The sequence below is a fragment of the Bos taurus genome, chromosome 13, assembly GCF_002263795.3.
Source record: "Bos taurus isolate L1 Dominette 01449 registration number 42190680 breed Hereford chromosome 13, ARS-UCD2.0, whole genome shotgun sequence".
Taxonomy (NCBI): Eukaryota; Metazoa; Chordata; class Mammalia; order Artiodactyla; family Bovidae; genus Bos; species Bos taurus.
In genome coordinates, this window is record NC_037340.1 from 61,472,501 (window position 1) to 61,485,573 (window position 13,073).

Below are 13,073 nucleotides of genomic sequence, written 5' to 3' on the forward strand. Positions count from 1 at the left end.
ATGAAGTGCCAGCTCAGAAGAGTTGTATGAATGCTGGAAAGTGAATCATTGTGGGCTGCAGGAGCTGGGAAGATTTCCAAGAAGAAGTAGGCAGGTGGAAAGTGTCTGCCCTTCTGAATCAGAAGATTCCCTAGAGATCTTCACACCCAAACCCTTCACTGAACAGCTGGAAAAGCCAAGGTTCAGAGGGTGGTGAGGGTTTTAAAAAGTCAACAGCAGACCCAGTACTAGAGCTCTGACCTCTTGTCTCCCTGAGTCCAGCTTGTATTTCTCTCCTTTTGGCCACTGTAACCAAGCCCTTTCACACCCCTTGCCTTCCTTGAATTTCACAACCATCTTTGTATGGGTGGGTTATTACACATCTCGCAGCTGCACACTGAGGCTTGCTCCTTGTCCCACAGCAAGTCAGGAGCAAACATGGTCCAGGAGTGCTCAAACTTCCAAACCACAGCTGTTTCTGGATCCTGAAAAAAAGAAAAGGCCCTCCACCAAGTTGTGGCCCCAAAAGTCCTCGAAGCACCTTGTCTTTGCCTGGCCTTTGGCTTCCTTCAACTGATGAGGCAGTTAGTTTTCCCTGCAGCCACCTGGCATGGGGAAAGAAGGAGATTCGTTAAGGATTCCTCATTAAGGGTGAATCTGTCGCCAAACCCGGGATGTTTTGTGTAAATACCTTCTGGTTCAGAAACACAGACACAGGCCCTGTGAAGGAAGGAGGAACATTTGCCAAAGGAGAAACAGGGCTCACCAGGCATCCCTGAGGCCTGGACCCTAGGATTATCCCCCTCCACCTTGGGGCTTAAAGGGGCCTGGGCCAGGCTGACCCCTGACCCCTGCCAGATGGGCCTGGATGGGAAAGGGTTGAAGGAGGCTCCAAAATTGGCAGCTTCTTGGCTGTGACTGGCCCTCAGAGGGCACCCCTGGCCACTGGCATTGTATGGGAGGGACATAAGCCTTTGAGACAGTCATACCTGGAAGGACTCCTATTTTAGAACCGCTTATGTTTCAGAACCATCAATTTCACAAATATTTATTGACTGCCTTGGCCCTGTTATAAGAACTCACCATGAGCAAAACCAGATTTGGTCCTTGCCCAAAGCTTTCAGTCTGGTGGGAGAGACACATAATAAATGCATGAACAATAAAATACATCTTACGTCAGGTGATGGGTGGTAAGCACTGTGGAGAAAAGAACAGGGCAAGGTTGTTTTATAGTTGCTAAACTGTGTCTGACTCTGCAACCCTGTGCCGTGCCATGGGCTGCAGTACATCAGACTTTACTGTCCTTCACTGTCTCCTGGAGTTTGCTCATACTCATGTCCATGTGAAGGTAGAGATGGAACGAATGAGGGGTGATGTGAGATAAAGTGGTCGGGGGCGGGGGGTGGCTTCTCTGAAAAGGTGTCATTTATGCAGAGATGTGGAGGAGATGAGAGGCTGAGCCATGTGGATATCTAGGGGACAAGCATTCTACCCAGGGGGAACAAAGGCCTGGAGATGAGCCTTCATTTTGGCGAGTTGCAAGGCCAGCGTAGATGGAACAGAATGAGCAAGGAGGGAAAAACAGGAAGTGAGGACGATAGAGGGAAGGAGGCATTGAAACTATGGAGCTATCGGAGGGGCTATAGGTGCCCTGCTCACACGGCAAGGCCCTCCCTTGAGGTGGCCAGCAGGTACTGCAGCAGGGGCCTGTGGCTTCCAGTTTCTCTCTGCTCATGGATACAGATTGAGCGTGGAATGTGGGTGAGTTAATGCACATAGGAGTGGCCCTCAGCCAAGAAGAGAAAAGAGCTAGTGGCTGCGTACCCCAGCTTCTTTGTCTTTCTGTGGGAGACCCATGAAGAGGCTATTACAGTCATCCACGTAGGAGCGGATAGTTGCTGGACAGAGGGTAGCCACAGTGATAGCACTGGTAGGATCCCCAGGGCCTTTGCACACACCCTTCTATCAACCTGGATTCATTTTCTCCCACACCTCTAAATGTATAACTACTACACAACCCCACTTATCAGCTTGGCGACTCCTCCCAAAATCAAGAGTCCTCCCTCCCTGAGCCCCCAGAGCTTCCTGGGGTACCCTCTCTCTACTTACCACACTATCTTTTTCTCTAATTATCTCCCTCTCCAACTGAGAGCTCCTTGTGGCAGGGATCTTGTCTCTCTTGTTTACTGCTGGGTTCCAGAATGCAGGATATTGCCTGGCATACAGTATGCACTCAGTCATGGACTCAACATGAGGCAGAACTTTCTAAAACCCAAAGTATCCAAAGGTGAACAGAACTAACCCAACTGTAACTAGCTTCCCATGCCAAAAGGTGTATCAGGCTGGGCTGCCGTATGGTCAGGATATTATAGACCATGAATCCCTCTGCAGTTCATGTAGGAGTGATCCCTAAGTCTTTCTTAACCAGAAAAGTCTACCTGGTCACACTGGGGTGTGCCTCATCTTTAGCAAGCCCTTCCTTCCAGGCCAAAAAGACTGTAACGACTGGGCTTTGGTGTTTGGAGGCAGTAAGAACGACGCTACACCCCTTCCCCTTGGAGACCCTTTTCTGCTTCTGTGTGCTCTTCTTGGCTAAGGGTTCAGTGACCAGCACCCACTTCTCTCCTGAGGTAGGACCACTCTCAGGCTGCTGGGGCCTCCTGGGAGGGTCTTACCTTTCCTTTAAGCTGTGGCTCATCATTTCAGGAGTATGGAAACCCACCTTCCTTGCATGGAATGCTGACAGGAGTGGGGATGGATAACTCTGAGGTATAGCTTAACGCTCCAGAGTTCTCCCTTAGGATCAGGCTGAAGCAGCCACCCACATGATGTCCACAAGCCCTCCCGGGCTTCCTCTTCTTCTCTGTCCTGCCTCCCCTGCCCCCACTCCTTTACGGTCAGAACCCTTCAGCACTGCATCTCACCAGTAAAAGCTAAACTTCTCCCTGAGGCCCACCAGGCCCTCCCTGATCTGCCTTACCCCTCTGAGCATCTCCCGTCTCTCTCCCCACCTCCTGGCTGCTCCTGAAACCAGCCACGTGCGGTCCCACCTCAGGTATTGTGGATTGGCTGCTCCCTCTGCACTTTCCCTCTGAGTCCTCTTGTCTCCCTCCCTCAGGTCCTATAAGTCTTCGCTTAAATTTCACCTTCTTAACAAGGCCTATCCTAAACATTCTATTTAAAAATGCCCCCTCCCCCAGTACTCTTGATCAACTTCCTCTGCTCCGTGTTTTTTCCCCCACGGCATTTGTCACTTTCCAGCATGCTATTGAATGTACTTATGTTTACTGTTAATCTCTCTCTGTTAGAAAGGAAGTTCTGTGAGGGCAGGAATCTTTGTCTCATTTGCTACTGATGGATCCCCAGTATCTAGAACATTACCTGGCCCACAGTAGGTGCTCAACAAACGTTTCTGAATGAATGAATGAGGAAAAGAGCCAGAATTCTAAGCAAGGCGGATTCTCACTGAGGCCAGGCTCTTAACCCCTATGCTGGAGGTGGTGGAATGGGAGCGGCTGGTCATTCCAGGCCTGTCACTAAGGCAAGGGGATTGGCTTTTGTTCTCAGGTCAGCATGAAGCTACTGGAGGGTTTTGAGCAAGCATGGGACATGATTGGGTTTCCTTTGTGAAACCTCTCTGGCTGTAGCGATAGGATGGGATTAAAATGGTGAGTATGGTGTGGTCCTGTGTGTGTGTGTGTGTGTGTGTGTTGGGGATGGGAGAATAATGATGGGGCTTGGAGAGGTGACAGGGCTGTGACTGTACCGGTGTTAGGAGCAGCAGGAAGCTGGCTCAATATCCCAATTTTTCAGGCAGCCTGGGTGGTTGGCCCACAGGCTCTGGTCTGTAAGTGGTCCAGGCCCAGCCTCCCAGCTGCTGACAATGTGCCCCTGTCCCACAGATGTGTTGTTTGCTCTTCAGGGTGGTCCCCAACTCCTCCCTCCACTTCCTTTGTGCCTTGTGGGCTTGGCAGGTGGAGGGGAGGCCGCCACTCCCTCTCCTCTGACCCAGAGAATAATCCCTTATATTCATGTGATTCTCCTCCTGCCCTCTCTCCATCCTCCCATGTCCCCAGGGAATGAAGAAATCTGACTCCCATTGGGCAGTTAAGGACACTGAGGCCCGAAAAGGGCATGGGACCCTCCCAAGGTCATGCAGCCAGATGGGGACGCCAGGTGGGGACCTGCGTCCTAAATCCACACGCCCTGATTTCATCAGGCAACAGATGGTCCCAAGGCTTGACTTGAAAAATCTTAAATGACCTCAAAGAGAATACAAGCCCAGAACATTCCAGGCCTCCCTGAGCTGGTCTTTACTACTACCTTTAATACGAAATCCATTCATTTAAAATTCCATGAATAGATTCTTTTTATTGAAAATGAAAACACGAAAGAGAAAACTAAAGTTCGGTTTTGACATCCCCTGGCCCCGACACCTCAGTTCCCTCTGAAGTCCCAGTTTGGGTGTGTGATGATGTTCATTTAAAGACATAGTTAGGAACCCAGAGAACATATGTAAGACCATCACATGCGTGGCAGGGTAGGAAGACGGGAAGGAGGGCGTCGCACGCAAATGATCACTCTGCAGCCCGTGTGCTCTTGGACATCTTTGATGGGTATATTTAGATCTCTCCTATTCCCTGACAGCTGCAGAGTATTCTACAGTGTATAAGCACCAGAGTTCATTTGTTTATCTAGTTTTCTAAATTAAAATTTTACATTTACTTTTCACACACTAAAGCACAGATGGTTGACTTAATCTCACCGCTCAGCTCTTAGCACATGGTCATGAGTTAGTCTTCAAAGACCCTCTCTTAAACGTTTATATGATTTTCTCTTTTTCTCCCCACCCCCACTCAATTCTGAGCCCACCCTCTCTACTACTACTACTACTAAGTCACTTCAGTCATGTCCGACTCTGTGCGACCCCATAGGCGGCAGCCCACCAGGCTCCCTCATCCCTGGGATTCTCCAGGCAAGAACACGGGAGTGGGTTGCCATTTCCTTCTCCAATGCATGAAAGTGAAAAGTGAAAGTGAAAGTTGCTCAGTCGTGTCCGACTCTTAGTGACCCCATGGACTGCAGCCTACCAGACTCCCCCGTCCATGGGATTTTCCAGGCAAGAGTACTGGAGTGGGGTGCCATTGCCTTCTCTACTGTGTGTGATATATGACCTAAAATATTTGTGGTTTCTTGAAAAATACACAGTAGTTTTGTTAAATGTTTATGTGTTTTAAAAATTCTTATTAAGGTATAACACATACAGGAGCACACAAATCTTAAGTATTTTATAGTTTATGAATGTTCAAAAACTGAACACACTGTTGTATCCAGCACTCAGATCAAGCAACAGAACATCAGCAGCCCCCTCCTAGGGAAATCCTCCAAGCCCTCCCATCCACCACCAAAGATAACCGCCACCTTGACTTCTAACACTGCACATCGGTTTTGCTGGGTTTTGGACTTTATACAAATGGAATCACACTGGGTGTGCTCTTTTGTGCCTGGATTTATCTCTGTCGTTGGGTGTAGTTGTGTATGGTGTACACGCAATGCTGTAGCATATTCCATCAGAGGACTACATTGCAATTAAACCAGTCTGCTTTTGGACCTGCAGTGGTGTGCAGCGTGGGGCTGTTACAGAGTGCAGATATGAACAGTCGTGTGTGTGCCTTTGGGTACATACACATACATATCATTCCTGTGGCATGAATACCAAGGATTGGGTTGCTGGGTATGTTTAGTTTCAGTAGGTAGTAGACACAGATAATCCACATAATATCATTGTGCTGTTGTGTTAATTTTCCACTTTTTTTTTTCTCATCTCAATGTTCCTTCCATCTGTCCACATCCTCTGTGTATCTCTCATTCCTGAGAACCCCAGACTTCTTCCATGACATTTCATATGTCTTCCCCCTTGGCTGTGGGTGCTTGAGTTCCCTTTTTCTCTGCACCAGCCACACAGTGCCACAAGAAACACCCTCGTGTGCTGTTGCCTTGACGGAGAGCGTGCACACACTTCTTTTTCCTAAACAATGCCACATTCTCTTCCAGAATGGCTGTGCCCATTTACACTCTTACCAGTGATGCACACCCTTCCCAACATTAGAGACTAAATAACTTCCTAAGGCTTGCTAGCGTGGCGGTCGTAAGTATCACGTTTACTGACCCTTTCTTTTCTGGATAAACACAGTTGTTTTCCATCTTTGGGGTTTAGAAGAAGTGCTGCACTGTTGCTGGGAATGTAAATTGATACAGCCACTGTGGAGAACAGGATGGAGACTCCTTAAAAAAAACTAGGAATAAAACTACCACATGACCCAGCAATCCTACTACTGGGCATATACCCTGAGGAGGCCATAACTGGCAAAGACACATGTACCCCACTATTCGGGCTTCCCTGGTGGCTCAGCAGTAAAGAATCTGCCTGCAATGCAGGAGATGCAGGAGACACTGATTCGATCCTTCAGTTGGGAAGATCCCCTGGAGGAGGGCATGGCAACCACTCCAGTATTCTTGCCTGGAGAATCCTGTGGACAGAGGAATCTGGTGGGCTATAGTCCCTGGGATCACAAAGAGTTGGACACGACTGAAGTGACTTAGCACATGCACACACCCCAGTGTTCACTGCAGCACAATTTTACAATAGCTAAGATATGGAACCATTCATCAACAAATGAATGGATAAAGAAGTGTGGTACATATATACAATAGAATATTAGCCATAAAAAGGAACACATTTGAGTCACTTCTAGTGAGGTGGATGAACCTAGAGCTTATTATACAGTGAAGTAAGTCAGAAAGAGAAAAACAAAACACCATATATTAACACATATATGTGGAATCTAGAAAAATGGTACTGATGCATCTATTTGCAGGGCAGTAATAGAGACACAGACATAGAGAACAGACTTTGGGCACAGTGGGTGCAGGAGAGGGTGGGCCAAATTGAGAGTAGCGTTGAAACGTGTACATTACCGTATGTAAAATGGGAAGTTGCTCTGTAACAGAGGAAGCTGAACATGGTCCTCTGTGACAACCTAGAGGGGAGGGATGGGGCTGGAGGTGGGAGGGAGGTTCAAGAGGAAGGGGACATATGTATACTTAAGGCTGATTCATGTTGTTGTATGGCAGAAGCCAACACAATACTGTAAAGCAATTAACCTTCAACTGAAAAATAGAAACTGTAGAAAAAAACATAAAAACTAAAGACATTTTCAAATTAAAAAAAAGAAGTGCTGCAATGACCCTTCAGAGACACATCTCCTGGTACTTGTCTGTGAGTTCAATTTCTGTCTCATCTTCCTCTACTCTCCTTGAACCCAAGTTCCCAAATACTCCCTGACTTGCCCACAGCCTTTACTCAGGCTGTGCTTTCTGCCTGGAATATCCTTTGCTTTCTTTCTCCACTTGTTGAGGCTTACTGTTCTCTTCAGGCCCCTCTTCCTAGAAGACCCCATCCCATCCCTGACCTGATGCCTCAGGAGGGTGGCTCTCCCTCAGGTCTTCTAGAAGGACTCTGGTCCTCCTCTTCTTACTGAGGTTAGGGGCTCTGTGGGCTTCGCCTGCCCAGGATCCTCAGAGGATGCCTCAGGAAAGGTCTGCTGAATGAGTGAGACCATGATTTAATCACGCTTTGCGGGTAATTAAGGGTCCAATCTCTCTCTTCTTTACCAACCAGAACCTTATGAAAGTTGCTCTTTCCACTGGAAAGAGAGTGGAACTTGGAATCCAGACTTCCCTTGTCTTGCATGGGGATGCGTGGCTCAACCCCTCTGTAAAATAGGTGTTGGCACTCACTCTTTCCCTCAAGTTCATGGTTTTTGAGTGCCTACACTGTGCAAGGCCCTATGGATCCAACTCTTAAGAGGACAGGCCTAGTCGTGAGTCTCATGGACTTTCAGTCACAAAGATAAGATTGACATTCATGCAGGTACCATTCCTAATTGTGATGAGACTCAAATGAAAATCTCAGAGTCCAGTAAGATTGTATAGAGAGTCTCTCAACCTAAATCAGGGAATAGAGGTAGAGGAAGCTTTCTTAAAAAAGTGACATTTGACCTGGGCCTAAGGATGAGTAGAAATAAACTAAGCAAATAGAGAGATTGTGGTGGGGGGGGCAGGATAGATAAATTGAAGCAGGGGAAACAGCAAGTGCAAAGGCACTGTGGCAGGAGGGAACCTGCAGGAGGCAATGTGGATGGAGCCCAAGGATGAGGGGAGAAAGGGATAGGGAATGAGTCTGAATAGATAGGCAGGAGCTAGGTCATAATACAGGGCCTAGTGGGCAAAGCGAAGTTGGAAATTGGACTTATTCACTTAATTAATAATTATTTGGTCAGCTTCCATTTGCCAGGGCTGTGCTCTAACAGCGAACAAAACAGACAAGGCCCTTGTTCCCACAGAGCTCGCAGACTAGGGGCAGATAGCATCCAGCAGAGGAGGAATGCTAACCTTCAGAGGGGCCCTACTACGTGCCAAGAGCTGTGCTAAGGACTTCCCCTGCACTACCTCACTGATCTTCACCACCACATTTTATCGATGAGGAAACAGGCTTAGCAAGTCTGAACAATTTATCCATCTGCAAGGTGTCTTGAGGACTTACTGAAGTCCATTTTAAAAGGCCTTTTATGAGCACTTTTACTCAATGCTGATGTGTGTGGGATAAATTAGTATAGTCCCTACAGGGGGCATCTATCAAAATTACAAACACACCTACTGCTCAATCAGCAAGGCCATTTATTCTACAGATATCCAAAATGGTGTGTCCACAAAGTCATTCACTGACGTACTGCTACAAGCTGCTGACAACCTAATTGCCCACCACGTGGGGGATTGGTGAAGTGGATTACGGTACATCAAAGCAATGGAAGACTGGGATGCCACAAAAAAGAACAGGAGTGCTCTCTATGCACTGAAGTAAGCCAGCCTCCCAAATCACTGTCGTGAAAAAAAGGCACAATACAAACCTGTGTATAGTTAAGCTATGATTTGATTCAAAATGGTGAAGGACAATATAAAGATAAAGTTGGGGGGGGTTGGAATGAGGAAAGAAGGAAGGAAGGGGAAACTTGCGCGCATCCAGGAAGAACCTTGGAGCACAAGATAGGAGAGACATGTGTTCCTTTGTACCTCTGGATGTCGAGTCATGTGACTGTATTAACTATTTGATAAATAAATAAATACAATTACATTTGTTTAAAGGACTTCCAGGTTCCTTTGGAGAAGAAAGTGATGTTGGGACAGATTGTTGAAGTGACGATGTCTTTTAGTGACTGAATGAGGAAACTGAGGCCCAGAGAAGCGCGGTGAGTTCCTTAAGGTCACGAAGCAGGTAATGGCAGAACCAGGATGGGCTGTCACCTGAATTGTTAGACTGTGCCCTTTCATGTCACAGCTGGTTCAGGATCACTAAGCGTTTATGTGCCAAACTCTGCTAAGTGCTGAGGATACAGAGGTGAACAATATGGGTGTGACTGCTGCCTCCGCAGGTCTTATACTCTAGATAAGAAACAAATACATGCTGTGTAGTGATAAATGCTGTGAATGAAAAGTAAGGCAGGCGAGGGGACAGAGTGTTAGGGGAAATGATGAGGAAAACCCCTCTGAAGAGGCAGCATTTTAGAAAAGAGAGAGATAGAGACTTGTGAACACCTAGGGGAGCAGCAGGAACAAAAGCTGGGTGGGAACGAGAGGGTGGATGTTAAAGGAATAGCAAAGAGTGTGGCTGGAACTGAATGTGAGAGGGAAGGAAAGAGGTGAGGTCAGGGAGGCGGGCCTGAAGACTGTAGGCAGGGCTGAAGACTCAGACACAAAGCGAGGTAGGAAGTAGTCAGAAAGTTCTAAGCAGAATGGGGTCTGATGAAATTTCCCTTTTCTAAAGCCCCCTTCCCCCACCCCCCACCGGAGACTTTCCTGATGGTCAAGTGGTTAGGATTCCACCCTCTCAATGCAAGGGGCTAGAGTTTGATCCCTGGTCAGGGAACTAGATCCTGCTTACCACAACTAAGACCCAGCGCAGTCAAATAAATAAATTAAAAAAAAAAATATATATATATATATATACACACATGTATACATCTGTTAAAAAATAAAACAAAAAGGCCCCTCTGGCTAATGGTGAAAATTGATCAATAGGTGGAGGAAGAAGGGCTGTGGGGTACCCAGTGAAGGCTGGTGTGGTCCAGGTATCCAGGAGAGAGGTGACAAAGCTAAAAAGTCTGGGGTGGGGTGTTGGGGACCAAAAGGCAGTCTTTGCAGCTGCACGAGCGGGTTGGATGAGATAGTCTCCTTAGGGCCTTTCCGGTGCTGACATCTTGTAATTTGGTCAAATTACCTCAGCATACACTGACTAGGTGCAGGGAAGCTCCTGTTTTTCTTTTCTTGCAATCTCTTAGAAGCTGAGTCTAGACAGAGCCCCGTAATCTGAGGCTCAGAGCAGAGACTTCTGCCCGCCCCCATCACTGCCAGTCCCACTCCTATCCCCACCTCCCAGGGACAGATGGGTGGGCAGCAGGAGGCAGCTGGGCCTCGATGCCTGCAGGGCCCCAGGGGAGGGATTTATCTGAGCATTCATAACCCCTCTCTGCCTTCCAGATCTTGAGTTAAAAGCCCCAAATGTCACAGCCCCAAGGGACAAAGATTGGAGGGTGCCAGAAAAGGGGAAGGACAAGACGCTTTCCTGTTTCTGTCTGTAGTTACCCACGTGGGGGCAGGGACCTCAGGTGCTGAGAACTCCCAGCTCTGGGAGCCGGAAGCCATTTGAGCTGAGGCTGAAAACTGGTGGCTTTCAGGCCCTGTCTGACCCACTGACCTATTTATTTGGCCTGAAAAGTGTTTGAGAAAAAAATGGAGCCAAGGTTTAAAAATCAAGAGATTTCACAATAAAATCTGGATTTCTGGCTTCTCTTGAATAATTGGAAAATGTGACCATACTGGGCGCCTATTCCCATATGACAGCACTCAGCAGTAGCTGACTAGCAGCTGTCCCCATTATTATTTCATTTTATTAATAGGTAAATACATTCACATGATTCAAGAAATTATAAATAGTTATATAATAAAGTCTCCCTCCCATCCTTGTTTCCCTTCTGCCCAGTGCTCCCCAGTAATCTCATTTCCGTAGACTTCCGAAGTTTCCTTATGCATATGCAAACAATTACAAATATAAATTATTAGTCCCACTTTTCACCTGTTCTGTCCATTGCTTTTCCTTATGAACATCTCTCTATATTAGGAGACAGAGTGCTTAAAAAGCCCCTTTACTGCCATATGCCATTCTGTTGTCAGGAAGTTCACAATTTATTTAGTCAGCCACCTACTGATGGGCAAGTGGGTCATTCCCAATTTTTCTTGTTATAAACAATGCTGTGTCAATTATCTCATGCATAATTTGCACAGGAACTAAGGAATGGTATTAGAAACTGGTCCAAGCAGAGGGTGTGGTTGGCACGAACTGAGTTCTTGGCTAATTGAGGAAATGTGATAAAAGCCGTTCCCAAGAGTGATTCCCACCAAACCCAGAGTCTATGTCCTTGGGCACAAAGAAAAAGTTCTCATATTTGCTTCTGCCACTTGTTATGTGTACTTCTCTCTCTGTTTACAGTGTCCCTGTAAAATGAAAGAACTTAGGGAACTGGGTGAGATGTCAAAGGACCTACCTACTTCTGACCAGCTCTGGTCCACCTTCTGCCTCCACATCAGCCAGGCCCAGCCTCACTGTAGCCCTTGAATGAGCCTGGCTCAGTCCCATTGGAGAGCCTTTGCCTAAGCTGTTCTGCCTCAGCCCCCAGTGGAACACCACCCCTGTACTTCCTTATTGGTCTCAGTCTGAATCCCTGATCTCTGATCTCAGGCCACTCAGAACACACCAGTCCAAACTCATTCAGGGCAGCGTCCCCACTATAGCGCCACCGACAGGTGAGTCTCTTCCATCTGACCCACACTCCAGGCACCCCACCTGTTCCTTCCCCTATGCCACTCCAGGTACCTGAACTAGAGTTCTTGAATGCCAACTCTGCTACTTCCTAATTAATGGTCTTGGGTAAATGACAGGACCTCCCTGAGTCCCAGTTTCCTCACCCCCTCCAAAATGGATGGTCTGAAGATAACATGTGGTAATTTCGGTAGATTTCTTAACACAGCTTCTGACATACAGAAAGGTTTATAGTCACACAGGTCACTGCCCTTTTCTGAATCAGTTACTTTGTTTATAAAATACAGAGAATAGCAGAACCTATTTCACAGGGCTGATCATTCATACTTTCATTCAATGATTTTTACAGAATATCTGTTGAATGCCAGGAACAGTGATTTGTTAGTGAAGAAAAGAGATGAATTATTCCAACTCTGGTGGGACTCCCAGGCAATTCCAAACAGGCAGACATAAAAAGATAAATTTCCAGTGCACTGATGTTAAGAAGGAAAAGACTAAAGTGTCATGGAAGCTCATAACAAGGGAGGGTCAGGGATATTTCTCTGAGGGATAGGGACCAGGGCACAGCTGGGTGGGAGATTCAGGAGGGCTTCCAGAGGGAGGCAACACCCCAACTAATGATGAGCATTAATTATCTTCACCACAGCCCTAGGAGGAAGGCATTGGTTATCCCCCATGTCTATCATGTTACTTTCTTTTCTGAAGCTAAGAGAAATTGAGTGACTTTCCCAAGGTCACAGAACCAGGAAGGAGTGAGAAGGTTTGGAACCAAGGTTTCCTGACTCTAGAGTCTCAGATGCAAAAGTGTGTCTTCTAATGCCTGTTTTAACAGGCTGATCCTGGGATGTGGAGAAGCATGGGAGGTAGAGGGCCTGTCTTCATTGGGTGGGGCCAAGAACCTGACTTTGTCAGGCCCTATCAGACACATGTAGAACTGGCCCAGGGCCACAGTTGGGTCTGGGGTCAGATCTTCCCTCTGCTCTTGGTTCTGTGCGCCCCATGAATCTCCCTACCTAGGGTCGTAGAGGAGAAAGGAAGGAAGAGACACTGCTCTTGTTTAATCACATTGGGATTCTGACTCCCCTCCAGCCCAACCCATCAAAACTCCTACCAGTCTACACAGGCCCATGGGGAGTTTGTCAGCTTTGTATCCAGCTTG